This window comes from Arachis stenosperma, chromosome 6, assembly GCF_014773155.1.
Source record: "Arachis stenosperma cultivar V10309 chromosome 6, arast.V10309.gnm1.PFL2, whole genome shotgun sequence".
NCBI lineage: Eukaryota > Viridiplantae > Streptophyta > Magnoliopsida > Fabales > Fabaceae > Arachis > Arachis stenosperma.
Window position 1 is genome coordinate 4907343 of NC_080382.1, and position 16126 is coordinate 4923468.

General features: G+C 35.3%; 1 non-coding gene and 1 pseudogene across 1 annotated transcript; one reads left to right on the top strand and one right to left on the bottom strand.

Annotated features, from left to right (window-relative positions):
• Positions 1–585: 585 nt before the first annotated feature.
• Positions 586–14157, bottom strand: LOC130936227 (piezo-type mechanosensitive ion channel homolog; annotated as a pseudogene).
• Positions 14158–15030: 873 nt separating this feature from the next.
• Positions 15031–15103, top strand: TRNAA-CGC (transfer RNA alanine (anticodon CGC)). The gene has a single exon. It is a non-coding gene; the product is annotated as a tRNA-Ala (tRNA).
• The last annotated feature ends 1023 nt before the right edge of the window (positions 15104–16126 follow it).

Below are 16126 nucleotides of genomic sequence, written 5' to 3' on the forward strand. Positions count from 1 at the left end.
ACATGCATGCACAGGTTTATATGCGAAGAAAATCTCTAAAAGAAAAGACAGGTTACAAGTTCGTTTAAGTAATATCTTTTAGCGTTGAACATTTTATTTTCTGCTAAATAACGCAATACTTTTTTATTCTAATTTTATTTTTCACATTGAGCAAAGTTCTGTTCAATGTAGTATGGTTTCTTCTCGAAGATTGATGAAATAAAAATTATTTCTAGACAATATCAAGATGATAACAAAAGTTAAATATAACTTTATTCTAGGTGAAAAATACAAAATTTAAAGTAATATTCGAACTAAAGTTCTCGTAACATCAATGACAACTTACTCAGCTAGCTCTGTTGGTGCAGTTTCTTAGGTTAGAGTTCCCTTTCCGCAATATCCCTAGTTCTTTACTAATGCAACTTGTAAGATCCTTGGTCCTTGGAATCGTGTAAAAAACTAAAAATTACAATAATATGTAATTTTAATAATATTAAATTATGTGGATATAAAAAAAAAAAAGTGGCAGCACGTGATAATTGTCTTTTATGTTTCCTTTCTATTCATGAACTGCAGTAGTTGTTTACTTATTTTGGTACTCAGTGAAAGAAAAATATGATATGGCATACACCCCCATAATTTAAGGGACGCAACTTGGAAGGAACCACCCAAAATTTCACATTACATTAACTATAGACAAGCTTGTTGTATGCGAGCTTTAGTTATTGTTGAACTAAGCAAGCAAGCAAAGCAATACCCATAGAACCAAAAGCAGTAAAGCACACTCATAATCAGTAATAATCATGGAATCCCAGCGCGAACTCGAGATTCATATGGACATGGTGAAGCAGCCTTTTTTTTCACGCATGTGCTCCTCATGCTTGGCGTTTGAATTGCTATGGAGTTGATGTCCATGACATTTAAGATGTGACAACTCTTGCAAGAATCTAGAACTAGTAGTCAGGCTGAGTATACCCCAAAAGCATGTGTGGCGTGCGGTAAATTTTAACAAGTGTCCAATACAGAACCTCTTCCACATCAAGATCTCCTGCGGCTCTTGCAGCATATATATCTTCACATATTGCCATCAACCTGCATCAATTTATATATGCACTTCGTGTAAGTCCTCATATATATGTTTGAACATTCATCAGAAGGATACAGAGGTTCATTGGCAAAAATGGGCACCTCTCACATGAAGGCAGGTTCTCGAAAGGAATTCTCATTCGCAAGTCTGAACACTGTAATCTGATAAAACGTCCAACCGCAAGCACAAAGGTAATGTACAGTCCCCAAATGCTGAACTTGCTGAGAGTATCTCCGATAATGCCCTCTAAAGAAGCAATAGGATCATCGGAGAACATAAATTGGTATTAGTGATCAAATATTGCTTGCATGGACTATATATATAGGTAAATACAATTAAATTTAAGTTGAGCTTACGGGGGGTTTCTTCAGATACAATTATGGCTATTGGTCCTGGGAACTCTCCACATCCGTGTCTATCTGAGATATCAATATCATAAAAAGACCACCACTCTGGATTCCCCCGGTTGAGAACAAGATCTGCACTAACCTCCTCCTGCAAAAACCTTATCTTCATTATGATCCAAAAGCAAATAAATCTAGCAAGTTAGATTAGGTAATATTTACATACATACCGACTGTTGATCAAGAGAACGCACGTCCCCTGAGCCTGTGACCCGAAAATATCTGGGGTAGATATTGAATACTGTGAAACTGTTGGAGGTACCATTAAAAACATTAATCACTTCTGAATTATCTGGAAGATCCTCATACATTATGGGTATTTCATATTTCACTAGTTCTTTTCCTCTGGGTCTATCTCTGGTAAATTGCCAGGAGAAAGTGATGTCCATGTTCCACCTGATGGACTTTATGAATCTGGCCTTCACAACAGGTGGAACAAGCCACACAGTACTAGCATCTGATTGGCAGCAAATTAATTGGATGTCTTTCTCATTGTACGCACTAAGGAGACCCAGAGGATCCAAAGTATCACGTCCTTCAATATTTTCCCAAGATATCTTCTCGCATAAGGTTGTCTCGAACAATGTTAACCTTCCAGTTATTGTCTGTATATCAAGCCGGGCACTAGCATCTTTGATTGGGTTGGCAATGTTTGTTGGGTTGCCGCTGCTATACATCTGTCCAAAAAACAAAACACTTAAATCAATATTGCACTCTCTAGGTTGAATTGTTTCAAGTGTTAGGAAAGGTTTCATTCTTGGTGGGAAATAGTCACAAGTCTCGTGTACACACACAACGAAGTTTACTTAGTTGAGTATTTTTCACATTCAAATTCAATCCCAGAGAGAGAGAGAGAGAGAGAGATTCATAATAAGTTTGGAATTGTTACCAGCATAGGAGCCCATATGACGCACAATAAAACCCAGAATAGACATATCCCATTGCAGAACTTTGTCATTTTTGATTGCTTTTGTCCTTGTTGATGAGTGGATCTATTCAAATCCACGTCACATTTGACAAGAAACAAGCTAGCATGAATATCTTCCAGCTAGAAAGAAAGCAAGAATCAGATAAAATGAGGAAAGGAATGCATCTGCTTAAAGGGAATGTAAGTTAGCTAAGAATGATGAGGACATACCTTCAGCCAGTCATACATGGTCAGAGATGTCGTCGTACAAGACCAATCTAGCACGCATCTTAATTCATAAAGAAAAGGTAGAGCACGATAGAGTCGAAAGCCAAAAAAGTTAATCCGGGAAACATTACTGGTCAAAAACTGCCTGTACAAGGTGCTTTTGTGTGGAACACCAATATGGATTTGCATTGCTTGCAAAACCAGAGAAATTGCTTTTGTGAAATAAATGGCACGAAGTGCTAGTCTTCCAGCATATCTGTGCAAAGGATCCATGTCCCAAGCATATTTTGTGACTGAATATGTGAAGAGAACAAGGTTGAATAAATACAAAATAACCTTCACTGTTGCAAATGAACATAGGTATATGATGCGATCAAGCACGATCAAGAAAAAGACAACCTGCAGGTTAAGTTCGTTCCCTGAGTGAATAGATAGAAGTGAATTTATATAAACATGAAAGACTGAAAAAGGTGACTTCCAATGAAAAAAATACCATCAAAACTAAAACAAAATCTTCTGGGAACTGATCTTCAAGCTGATAGACTTCAAGAAACTCACTATTAGCTTTCATAATTAACTGATAAAAAATAGCAACTAAGAAGAAAACAACCAAATCAGCTCCAAAGATATAGGCATACAGATCAATTTCCCTTTTCCCACCACCAATGATGGAAACTACCCGATACGGAAAACCAATTTCATTAAAAATTCCATCGTGTTGAGCTTTCTGTATCTCATCGGAAACATCTGCAGCTGGAGTCAATGAACTGTACCATTCTTCAGCAACAAATTCAATTGGAGGGGAGGCATATATTACCTCAAAAACAACATGACACACATTTTCACATTCTTCACTCTTTTCAATGCTCTGAATGCGAACCCTACTTGCTGAGTGCAACTTAAAGAGCTTCTCCTCTCTGCATCTCCTGTAATGCAAGATCTTCAGCAACTTATTCATTCTTGATTCAATTCTCTTTGGCTGAATTCCATCTCTGGGCCATGAGATAACTTCCATAGACAACTGCACAAAGTAAGGAGGTGTTTCTGCACCTGATGTTACTGATCTCCAATACCTACAGAGTCGTCTGGTTAATAGTTTCATCGCATTTTTCAAAGGTAACAATAATCTCAGTAATCTAACATGGAAGGAGGATCCCTTTAACTCCTCTATGTAGCTCTGATTTATTCTCTTATAAAATCTGCTATCCACAGCAATTGTCCAGCCACCATTCTTCACAGTTAGGGAGGTTTGCAAGAGGGTGAATATATACACCAGAAAGAAAGGTAAGTTGCTTGTCACAAAAGATGATGTTATTTTTCTCACTGGAAATCCTAATTGTTGAAGTAAGCTCACAGGGAATTCAAACTGACAGTGTTCAGTGATGATTCGATATAAATATTGAAGCAAAATGCAGACCTCTGTATAAATGAGGATGACAACCCAGAATCTGTAACTGGGGCCAGTATTTTGACAGAGAGCATATAAGAAGAGAGCTGCTAGATAGACCACAGAAAGCAAACTGAAGTACCATAGATATAATAGAATGAAACAGCAATAGCAGACAACGTCATTATTTGACCTCATTCGGGACCAAAAGTGACGAAGAATAATACCAATTCGAAGCCAAGCACTATCTGGCATTGTATGTTCATAAATAGTGTGTGTGGACATTGTAGCTTCTAGAGGTTCCGCTCCCAGATTCAAATTCTCAATTTCATAATATTCCTCATCCTCCGAAGAATCATTGTTAGATTCAAGTTCTTCTTGTTCTATCTTCAAATAGTTCAGTAAACTGTTAACTGCCAAGTTTCCAAGAGACTGCACTTGAGATACCCCACTACCTAAGAGATGTACAGCTGAAAGTAAAGCATTTTTCCTGACTGGAATTTTATAACGACTCCTATCAGAATAAAAATAATCACTGCCATTAGCTCTTTCCTTTACGTCATAAGTTCCACGAGGAGTACTCACTGGCTGTTTCCAAGATTCTGGTCCCAATCGACTTGGATATTTTTCACTAGTTAAAGATTCGTTCATGTCAAAGGGGTCTGCTGGCTCATTACTGAGACTGATGTCCTTCTTCAATTCATTGTCCCTATTATTATCGAGAGAAGAATTTCCTCTCTCTCGTAAGCCATCATAATCGAGAGAAGTATTACTACAGTTAGCTTCAGTGCTCAAATTATGATGTTGAAGGTTTGACATCTCCGATTTCATCTTTTCTACCTGCAAGCTTCGGAGATGCTTCATTTCTTCAGTTCTCTGTTTGTGCCGCAACTGAGCTGTCTTGCAGGCAGCTTTCTTTTCCTGCTGTTGAACTATTGCACCAATCTGCTCTTTCTCAAGGTACTTTGGAACATAATCGAACTCTGGGAATGAAAACATGTATGATTGTAGTGATACCAACATGAATATGACGATTTCCACTAATGCTGATCTTGATGTAATTCGAAACCCATAATCATACTTGTGAAACCCAACCAGTTCACTGATGCTCTCTATTGTAATGGAACCGTATGTTATCTTTCTAAGGTGACCAAATAAGGGAGATTGATATGCAAGAGACAAGACAATAACCAGAAAATTATACATCCTCAAAAATCTAAAAATTAAATTTCCCTTCTTTAGTATTTTCATCCTCTTTCGGAGGAAAGCCAGAGCAAAACCAAGGTAGCCAAGATGCAGAACATCATATTCAAGAGTTCCTGTAATCAAAACTAATGAAAGAACAAAATCTAGTAAGTGACAGTAACCATAAAGCCTCAGGTGGTCAAGAAATGTCCAATATGCTTTTGTTTCAAATGAGAGATCATTTAGTATAGATGCAGACTTCCATTGAGAGAGCATCTTTCTATACATATCCAACCCAGTGAGAGTAGATGAATGATCAGCACGGAATTTCAAACATGAAAGCATGAAAACTCCATAATAGCTGATAAGCATACGGGGATCGTCAACAATGATTCCTGCATTAAATGCATTTAACATAAGCTATTTTGTGGGAAATTTGTCATATGATAAATGCTAAAAATACTAGTTCTGAGTTACTAATATTTGGGTATCAAACTGAGTCTCAGATTGTTTATATGTGATGGACATTATCAAAAAGATATATAAATAATAGTATGATACCAATCATTATCAGTACAAAAACATGCATTAATCGAGAGATACCTAGCCAGCACTTATTGCAGAAGCTGAAATATATATTTGATACCCTCCAACAGTCATGGCATGGCACTTGTCCTTTAGTCTGGTAGTTCAAAAAAGCCAGGTGCATCCAGATAGCCAAGTATTCAACAGTGATAATGGTAGCAAATAGAAAAACGAAAACATGCCATAGTTTTTTAATAACTAAACGATTTAAAAGAACACAAGCAGCAAGTGATGCTATGTAGAGCAAGGAGATGGCGTTCAACACTGCAAAACTTGCAAGAAGCAAAGCAATCATGTTGATTTCAAGACCAAATAAATTGAAGATGTTCTCTATCCAGAACTTCAGACATACTTTTAACACAGTCTTCTGCATCTCCAATCTCTCTTTTCTCAAAAAAAGAATTCGCTTTCTATTCCACTTGAAGCTATCCTTAGAACTCTCCCAGAAATGAATATGTTGAACTTTTTTGACACTGTCTCTTTCATTTCCTGAATCTTGCCCTTGCCCTTGTCCTTGCCCTTGGGATAATGCAGAGTTCACTTTCGGCCATGAATGACTTCTTGCAACCTGTTTAATTGTTGATGTAGGGTTTTCCAATAGGTTGCTTCTAGGGGTACATGGAATAGGTTCAGTAGGTATATCTACTATGTTGAATAGAGGACAAGGCTCATCCCATTCTTCTCTGTTTCCATTAAAATGTGGCGTCCTCTCCAACCAACGAAAAACATTGTATTGAAGTATACATGCTACAATTACCACAACCTTTCCCCTTAGCCCTGATTCTAAACCTTTAAAACCAGGCTTATACAACTGTAAGCCCATAAATAATGATACCCATGAATGCGCTTGAGCTCCCCATATCTGGAAAAGATATTCAACCATTGCAAGGAATCCTGAATAAACTAGAAATACTTTTGCAGGGATCTGAGAAGACTTTGGTAACCTTGAATAGTTAACCAACCCAACAAGATACAGGAAACCAAATGCACTTATAGGTGTGAGTGATGCATAAAACAAAGCCAGAGATAAGATTTTATCGGCATGCCGAACCAAAAGACGTCTAGTAAAAGTGAAATTCCCTACTCTTTGTGCATTATAGCCACTTAATCCCAAACGTTTACTCCTCCGCCTTTCGTAGCTATATAGTTGCATCACAATCAATATAGCCAAGGATTCGAAGATGTTTCGCAACATTGAAGCTGCAGGGTTGTAGCCAAATGCAGTTTGAAGATTGACAACACCGGGAAACAAAATCTTAGAGCTGGAAAATACACCAATGCAGTAAATACAAACAAAGACCGTTACAGAATACACTTTCATAGGAAACCAAAGATGCTTTGTTGTTTGTCCCAAAAGTTGTCTTCCACTTATCCACAGTAGAAGAAAGAACAAATAACCAAACGAAGCATAGTTGGGTGTGCAAAGGTATACGCTGAAGAGAACTGTCAGAAAGGCAACGTATTTGCCACAAGCCCGATAAACACAGAGGGATTTTTTTCTTATGACGTTCAAATACGATATCCTTATTGCCTCTGCATAATCCAATAGTATGGTTAGAATAATGGCATGAAGTGCTGGGATGCTTCCGGCAAATATATAACTTACATGAAATCAGCAAGTGTCAGAAGGTTAAGTATGAACTAGGATAACATGAAATTATTCATCAAAATAAGATGGCATGGAAATAATGGTTAACTGGAGTAGTACCATGAGTTCGCTAGTTCTCACCAGATCTCAGAGTACAACTGGATAAATTAACAGGATTCATCAAGCCAGCTCTCAAGATGCTAAACCCGAAAGGAGGGCAAGATGTCTGCTGTACAATGGCTGAAAATAAAATGAGTGTTTGGAGCCCATGATTGTGTATTGCACAAAAGAAAGCAAGAGTTGATATTTTGAAGAGATCCAGCGAATGGATATCAGTAACCAAGCCTGAAACAGTCACGAGAAGAATGACAAAATAAAAAATGGAATAACTTCGTCAAATGCAAGATAAAATTTACATTTGCACCACATAAGAACAAGGCAGTTCTTACATAAAAACATTTACCTAATTTTGAGAGAATCTGAAGAGAGTATGAACCATTCTGATCCAAAGTTTTGGCGATCAGATCAAGTTGAAGAATGAATTGAATTGCAAAGTGCGCCTCGCATAAAAGGATAATAGCTTGGCGTAATTGACTATTTATTGTTTCACTCAAGAGATAAATTAAAAAGAAAACCACTGCATGAAAGGAAAAGTAAGTTGTTAGTAAATTAGGATACCTGCAAACTACTCTAAAGACAACGTTTAAGGGAAGTTTAAATTTAATTATGACTTTTTGTAAGATTATCCAGTCTTCACACACTTCTTGAACAAGGAAGAGCCACATAATTCTGGTATGCACTTAATCAGAAAACTTGAGTTATTTAAACAAGTGGGATAGTGTTCACTAATATTGTCAAACACTATACACTAATGGTTGATCTAAAATGTAAAGGGTGCAATTAGAACATTTCTGTATTAGCATCATGGTAATAAACTATTAACGTAGAGAACTAAGGAGGGAATGAAAGATATCAAACTTACTATACACAGTGTGGATGAGACCAGGCCTTATTGCTATGAGAAATATCAATATTAGTATTATAACATGTGAGCACTTGCGTAGTCCCCAAACTATTGTAGCCAATATTAATATTGCAGCATCCTCTTCCTCTAGAAATTTGACAACAATATAGCAATGAACAAACAGTAAGAATTTTTATCCCAGATACATACGGTCCAAGGTAGCATTTTGTATTAGAGAAATGTCTGGTAAAAGATTGCAGAATACACGAGCAAAAAGTAAAGTACATCTTTCAAATTCTCTTGTTTGTGATTAAAGGCAAAAATTAGCAGCTCATGTTGCTATGGCTTTACATAGACAAGGGTGCCACAATAAAAAAAAAAGATTTACGTGGCAATATTATTTAACAATTATCATATATAATAACATTTTTCATTGAAATATCATTTTTTCAATAAAATTCAATTTTCTATTTTCAGTTGCAATTTTTATTTGGATTTTATAAAGAACAGATAAAAACAAATAATAAAAATATAAATCAAGATTTTGATGAAACAATGTTCCAAATAAATATGCTGATATCATAAAGCATACTTTAATTTCTAGCTGATTCCTTTGTGAAACCATTATATTGAAAGTCAATCCAGAAATCAACTTTCATTGTTTTAGATATATTCATCAATCCACCCAAGGGCAGTGAGACACTTTTTTGCCAGGCAACACAACCAAATGTTGATGCTCCTATTTATTGTACATATTTTGTACAATCATAGAAATAGAGTAGATTTAGCAACGGTAATTGTATTCTTCATTTCATATCAGTTCACTAACAAGGAATAGTATGGTAGAGCACTAAGTATCATGCAACATCTTCTCAGACTACCTAGTTCTCTCACCTTCCACAACGGATTCTTGAGTTGTTAACTGTCCCTGATCAGTAATGCACAACAACACTGAACTGTTCACTAGATCACATAAAGCAACAAGAAAACCTAGACCAAACTGGGCTAGCAAATAGTATCCTGGGGTGGAGTAATGCCACAAGCCTATAGTTTCCCATATTTCCATATCCTGCAATTAGTTAAGCACCAGAAGATCTTATTCAAAAGATTTTAACATTAAAGTAAGACCTCCAAAAGTCTTCTGCAAAATGTACCTTCCATACTTTGTGATCACTTGATACATTGAATGCTACATTGAAAATATACGTGCTAGCTGCCCATAGAAGAATGAAAACGAGAAGCACAGCATTCAGTTGGTGCAGCCGTAACATGGAAGGGAAAGCGTACAATACATATCCCACATAAGCAAGTAATCCAAATGAGCACAGACTTGCAAAGTGGAAACCCCAATATGTTAGAGCCAGCAAGGAAATCTGCCACGTGTGTCAATCAATGCAATTCATCAACTTACAAAATATTTGTTGCAACAAGGATGACGGAAAGGTAGCAGAGGGCTCACAAGAGACCATTAAAGAATTTTGGATGGTTCATGTGCTAATATCTTCCATGAACTTAGCATTCATGAGGCACTCTTATCATGAAGATCATTTTGTGCCCAATTTTTATAATATAACAATTCATATTTATGAACATTTTAAACTTTTATATTTTCGTCAATTTTGATTTATAAAAAGATATGTAACATGATTTTGGACTGATATAAAATTTTATAGGCATGATTTACAATGTATAATCGTCAAATGTAATGGTAGGTTTTGTAAAAAATTATTTCGAAAAAAAATTATTCAATATACGTTATGTTGAATGATTATCCATAGTTAAGAACAAATTGTCACTTCATAGTTGTATATGTGATACGTGACCAAACATTGGACAAAAAAATTCTGTACAGGGTTTTCATTATAAATGATTTATTGATGAGAGAGGAAATAAAATTCAGTAAAAATGGATGTCGCAGCAGTACCGGAAAACCATATGTTAAAAAGTTAATAAAAAACGACTGAGAAATAGCTCCTTGCAACAAGAAATTCATATGCTTTGCTCCAGACCTGTTAGAGAATTACAAAACCAAGAAGAGAGTATTAATGAGCTTTCATCAATCAAAAGTAAAGGGTTCAAAAAGCAGTCAACTGGATGAGGACACCGAGTCACTACTCTAGTGTTCTATTTGGAAATATTACAAACAGAGATGTGTAACATAACCAAAGTAATAAGTAATCAATTTGAAAAGGAATTCAAGATAACAAGGCATGATAACTGGACAACAAGGGGGAAAAGTTTACATAATAAATGATCAATTTGACAAAAGAATTCAACTCAAGCATCTGCTACATGAGAAACTTCAAATCCAAGCAAGAGGAATAATATGTCCGATTGAATCTATATAGATACAGTGTGATATTTACAAGTTATGTTTATTTATTTACATTATATTTTTTATATCGCTTCATTTCGCTCAGTGCCTATATAAATTAGTCTCCATTGTTGAGACACAAGAAATTTGTGTAAATCTCTGTATAAAATATTTGAATTATTCTTAGATATCCGAAAATTATAAATAATTTTTTTAAAAATAAAATTTCCAAATAAGAATCATCTACATATATACAAAGCAAGATATGCTGATGTCACATTATCTTGTTAATATTGTAGGTTTCATCTCATCAGAGGAACTTAGGTGAACTATTACATGAATAATAAGGGAAGACAAACAAACATATTGAGGTCCTTGGACTAGAAAATAGAAATTGCTATGAGTTTAGAAGTTCATTTTTTTTCAGGGCACAAGGAAAAGAAAAGTAAGAAAGTAAGCAAATGAGGATGCTGCCCTTTCTTAATTACCTTGACTCGTGAACAAACTGATAATTCATTTTAGGAAGAAGTTGCTCAGTCAAGTCACTGCTTTCTCTTGTTGATGTGATGATTTCTAGTTCAGCTAGCTCACTTCTAATCCAGGATAGCTGGAACAATGGAGAATTGAAGACTGGTGAACCAAACCAAACAAAAGCTTCAAAAAAGAAATAAGAATTTTAGACCAGTTACTTTCAAGAGTTCCCATATCTGTTAAGTGTCACACAAGACCTTAACAACTAGAATATGCAATATGTAACCAATGCATTTCCTTCCTCTAGACATTTGCCGCAAGAAAGCAACATGATCAAGATTAAGATTACCTAAATTAAAAAGCAACACAAGTGTATAGTGTGTTCAAGCCAGATAGGTTTCTCTACATAATCACATATATATCATCATGATTTTTAGAGAAGGATTTAAATTTTTTTTACTCAATCTAGATTCTGCGCTATTCGGTGTTTAAGCTAGAGACTGGCCAGTATTTGTAAATAAGACAGTCGGATCGAACCTAAATCAGAGGAATAATACCAGCCAGCTTTGCTAATTGATATAAAGCAAAGAAGTGATCACCTCTATTGATGAAGGTAGAAGATCCCGTATAATGGATAGTTTATAGAGCACTTTCTCTTTCACATGTGCTAGATGATATTGAAAAGTTATCGTTTATAAATAAATCGTTTTTTGCTTTACTTTCTATAAAGAACTCTTGTTATTATCTTTCTCTTCGTCTTAACAAAATTCTTCTTTTGTCCCCCACTAAAAAAAATTACGAATAGCCAATCTTACAACAAACTAATTTGGTTTACATTTGGAAATTCCACTTAGAAAAATGTTAGGTGACCAACATTTTTTCCTTATTTTTGTCTTACATTTAAACAAAGAATAGCTAATTCTCCCTTTTTTACACTAAAATGTTGGCCCCTTAGCATTTCTCTTCTATTTATATGCAAATATCTGAAAATGAAGCAAACATCGGCAGAAGAATCCAGACACTCGTATTATTATCACCCCATTCCTCACCCAAAAACAAAAGGCCCCCAGCACCACGGTAAATAATTTTTTGTTTTCCCCATCATGTTACATACTGACTTTTTTTCAGCAATAGAATTATGCTATGCAAGCAGTCTATATGCTTACCATAATGTAGAAAAGTAGAAGTGATAGACCTGAGCAAACTTCTGACCATTCTGATTTCGCGGTAAGTTTGAACAGTCCAAAGTGGAAAAGAATCAACCTTAATGTCTCGGGGAGCTCAACAGGAAGTTGGTATATGTACATCATGATGATATTGAAGCCGGCATAAAAGAAAAGGAATCTCCACCACCTTCAAGTTCATAAAACCCTGAATCAGCGAACCAATAAAATTTCAATCCTACAACAAAAAGATACACAATACATATCATCATTTCTTTCCCCTTGTTTAGGGAAGGGGGAGCTTACCAAAAGATACCTAAATAATTGCTCCTCCATGACCAATCAACTAGCCCTATACTAATACAAATGAAAAAAGGAAAAGAAACCCAAGACGCATGACTAATCCCAGCAATTAGTTGTATAGCTGGCAACAGTAAGAAGCACAAGGCCCTGAGATGAGATCCTGCAACCCAGAGATCAGCATCCATGTTATAATTATTCCATAGACACAGCAAATAAGTTTATTATGGTTATTCTATTGTGCATATATTATTTGTGTCAAAAGGAAAAAATAAAAGGAATAATAACTATAAGAAAATATTAAACTCCTGAGCACTTTACGAGAGAAATAGCAACGGCTTTTGTCATAATCTTTGTTTGGTACTAGCTGTAAGGCACACCTTATCTTAGCGTTAGAAATAATAGATAAAGGAGACCAAAACATTGAAAGGGGAAAAAACTAAAAACACAATCAAGAGTACAACAAGCTCCTATGTAGATCAATAATGATACATATTACTTCCCATTCAACAAAAATAAGCAGAACACCCTCTTTATATTAACAGGTAGGGTACAAAGAAGTTCTATGACAAACCTATCAGCAGCAAATAAGAACATAGATCTCCAGAATGAAAATCTCTCCATGCATCTTGACCAACGCGATTTCCATAGATCTCAAATAGAGAAAGAAAGGTCATTAATGCTTGCATGACCAAGAAGTACTCTTGGGGCAATGACCTCCAAGAATGCACTCTGCAAATCCATTTCATACATCATTTTGTACTGTTTTCTGAATGCTGCAACACTGACGAGAAATTTTAGAAAGTTCAAATTACCTTATTAATCCAATTAGCCGAGCCCATTGAGCATCGGCAGTACTCCACCGATCTCCCTCAATGGTCAAAACAATGTGAAATATGGCATGTGATAGTAGTGTCAAAGACGACAGTATAAGGATGGACCGCGATATTGAATATTGTGAATGGAAACGAGTGCCTATTTGCAGGACAGTTATCTTGTTTGAGAAGTTGAAAACATGATAACAATTAAATTTGTATATGAAATGCTCAGAAATTAGTAAATAAATAAACCATAACAATCCTCAAGTGATCAAATGTTATGAACAACTAAGCCAAAACTAATATACTACATTAATTGACTAACATTTTCTTCTCTATTATTCATTCACTCTAAAATGACAAGATCCTGTAACCTTGTATTCATGTGACAAATTAATGACACTTCATCTATACTATAGAATATTCCTATATTTATCCAAAATATGAAATTATAGAAGCAGAATAATAACAAATTGAGAGTAAATTCGCAAAAATTAATGCAAAGGTCAGAGCCAGCTACTTCTCACCCTTTCTAGGCGCAGTGTACTGAATGAAAAGGAATGCTAACAAATTAAGCAAAGATATGAGACTCCAGTTAAGTAAAGAAGCTGCATATGAATCACAGAAAAGAAATTACAAAGGATCACTACTATGAGGGTTTGTGCAAGTGTATGTAAGTAACTAAAATCACAATGCAAGGAATCAATGAACAAATGTAAGAATGAAACCTGTTAGAAGGAGCATAGGTAATGCGAACCCGGGGATGAACCTCGCCATGATGAGAAAAAGTAATGAATAAAATGGAAGCTCTCGCTGCTTCTCATGGCAACGTATTAACAAATGGCGCTGCGATCATGGAAGGAAATGGAAAAAAACGACGCCGGATCATGCAAGTAGAAACGGCAAATTAAAGAGATTCGATATAGAATGTGAAAGCGATGGTAACGAAGATTGAGGAGGAACGGCGCTGAGACGCGCGCGCAAACATGAAGCGTGTTCTTCGAAATGTGCGATTTTGTTGAATCGTTGCTCTCAGCCAAAACTGCGTTGAGTTTCTGACTTTCTGTTTTGCTCATGGATTGGAGGGAGCCAACGCAATTCGTAGAAATGAAGGGCAATATTGGTATTCTGGCTTCTAATAAGCTTTAATTGCTTTCATAGTTGTTGTTACAGAACGTGCATGGTGGCATTGGCATGAGAGAAACATGGCAATTGGCATGGATACTATATATGGAATGCAAGTATATAGTAGCGGGGTATCCTCTTAAGTCAATTCATGTGTTTTTAACTTTTTATCCTATTAAATAATTTTTTAAAAAAAATTATACTTTGGTCAAATTTGAAAAATACTGTAAATATTATTAATTTTTTAATATTTAACTAGTAATAATTTACACTCACATTTATAAATATTTTGTACATAAAAAATATATAATTTGTATTTATATTTATTAGAATTTTGGACACATAAATTAATATAATTAATACTTACGTTTTATAGAATTTTTACACAAACACTAGATTATCTTTAACAATAAATTAGTGTTTATGTTAACCAAAAATTACTAAAAGTTGCTGTTTTTTGTCAAATTATATGCATAGGGTGTAAACATTAAACATTATCTGTGGAATTTAAGAAGCACATGACCTGGGGATGTAGCTCATATGGTAGAGCGCTCGCTTCGCATGCGAGAGGCACGGGGTTCGATTCCCCGCATCTCCATTATTTTATTTCTTATATATCCTGGCTTTCAGCAAAGCAGTGTAAGTTGACTAAAGTGGATGGCTGGATGCCCCAGTTGCCTTTGATTGAATGAAGGCCCAAAACCCATTAAAACACTTTTTTAATTTCAGTTAAAATATGCTTCTTTTTTTGTGTCGGGTCGGATTGTTGGACATAGCCCAAGTCCACAAAAAAACAGCATATAAGAATTTTAACTTTGATTTTTTTATAAATTCTTTTTTAATTAATAATTCTAATATATGCTTTAAATTTTTAAAATACATTTTATCGAAACACATTTTTTTGAGTAACTCTCAATTTCAAACAATTGACATTTAGAAAAAAAAAACCAATGAATGCAATTTATATGCATCTTAAGTTGTTACTTGTTACAAATATAATAAATATTATGAAAATATGATGAAAGTAGATAAATAAAGGTAGAGATTTATATATGAAAATTGTCCATACATTGACCTACAATTTAAAAGGGTTTAAAAGGGATAAAGTCCAATCAACACTCTACAAGTATTATTTAGATTTACATGATCTCATGGAGGTCGGGTACAGTGACATGGGTTTAGCCCTACTTATCTAAATAAGTAACTAACTTCTACTATCTCTCCTATTCATTTAGAAAGGAAATTTTAACAACTTCCCTACCAAAAGAGAGTAACTAACCTACCTCTAAATATAGGACTACTCAAAAAGTAGTTATTGACTCCACCTCTACATTTATAAATACCCTGACACCGTCAGGTATTCTTCGAACTCTAATCTACTAAAAAACTTGCTTAAAATTCTTGCTAACTTAAGTATCGGAGTTTGTTACAGGTACTACCCCCATCCTTACCAAGATGTCGAACAACGGCACCTCAACACTAGAAGACGTCAGACACAATCCAAATAAGAGTCTGGAACTCACATTCATGTCCAAATCTCGGTTTTAGGTAACCCTCGGAATATTGGCACCGTTGTCGAGGACCTGGTAATCAACACCGTATGATAGCAAATGACATTCTA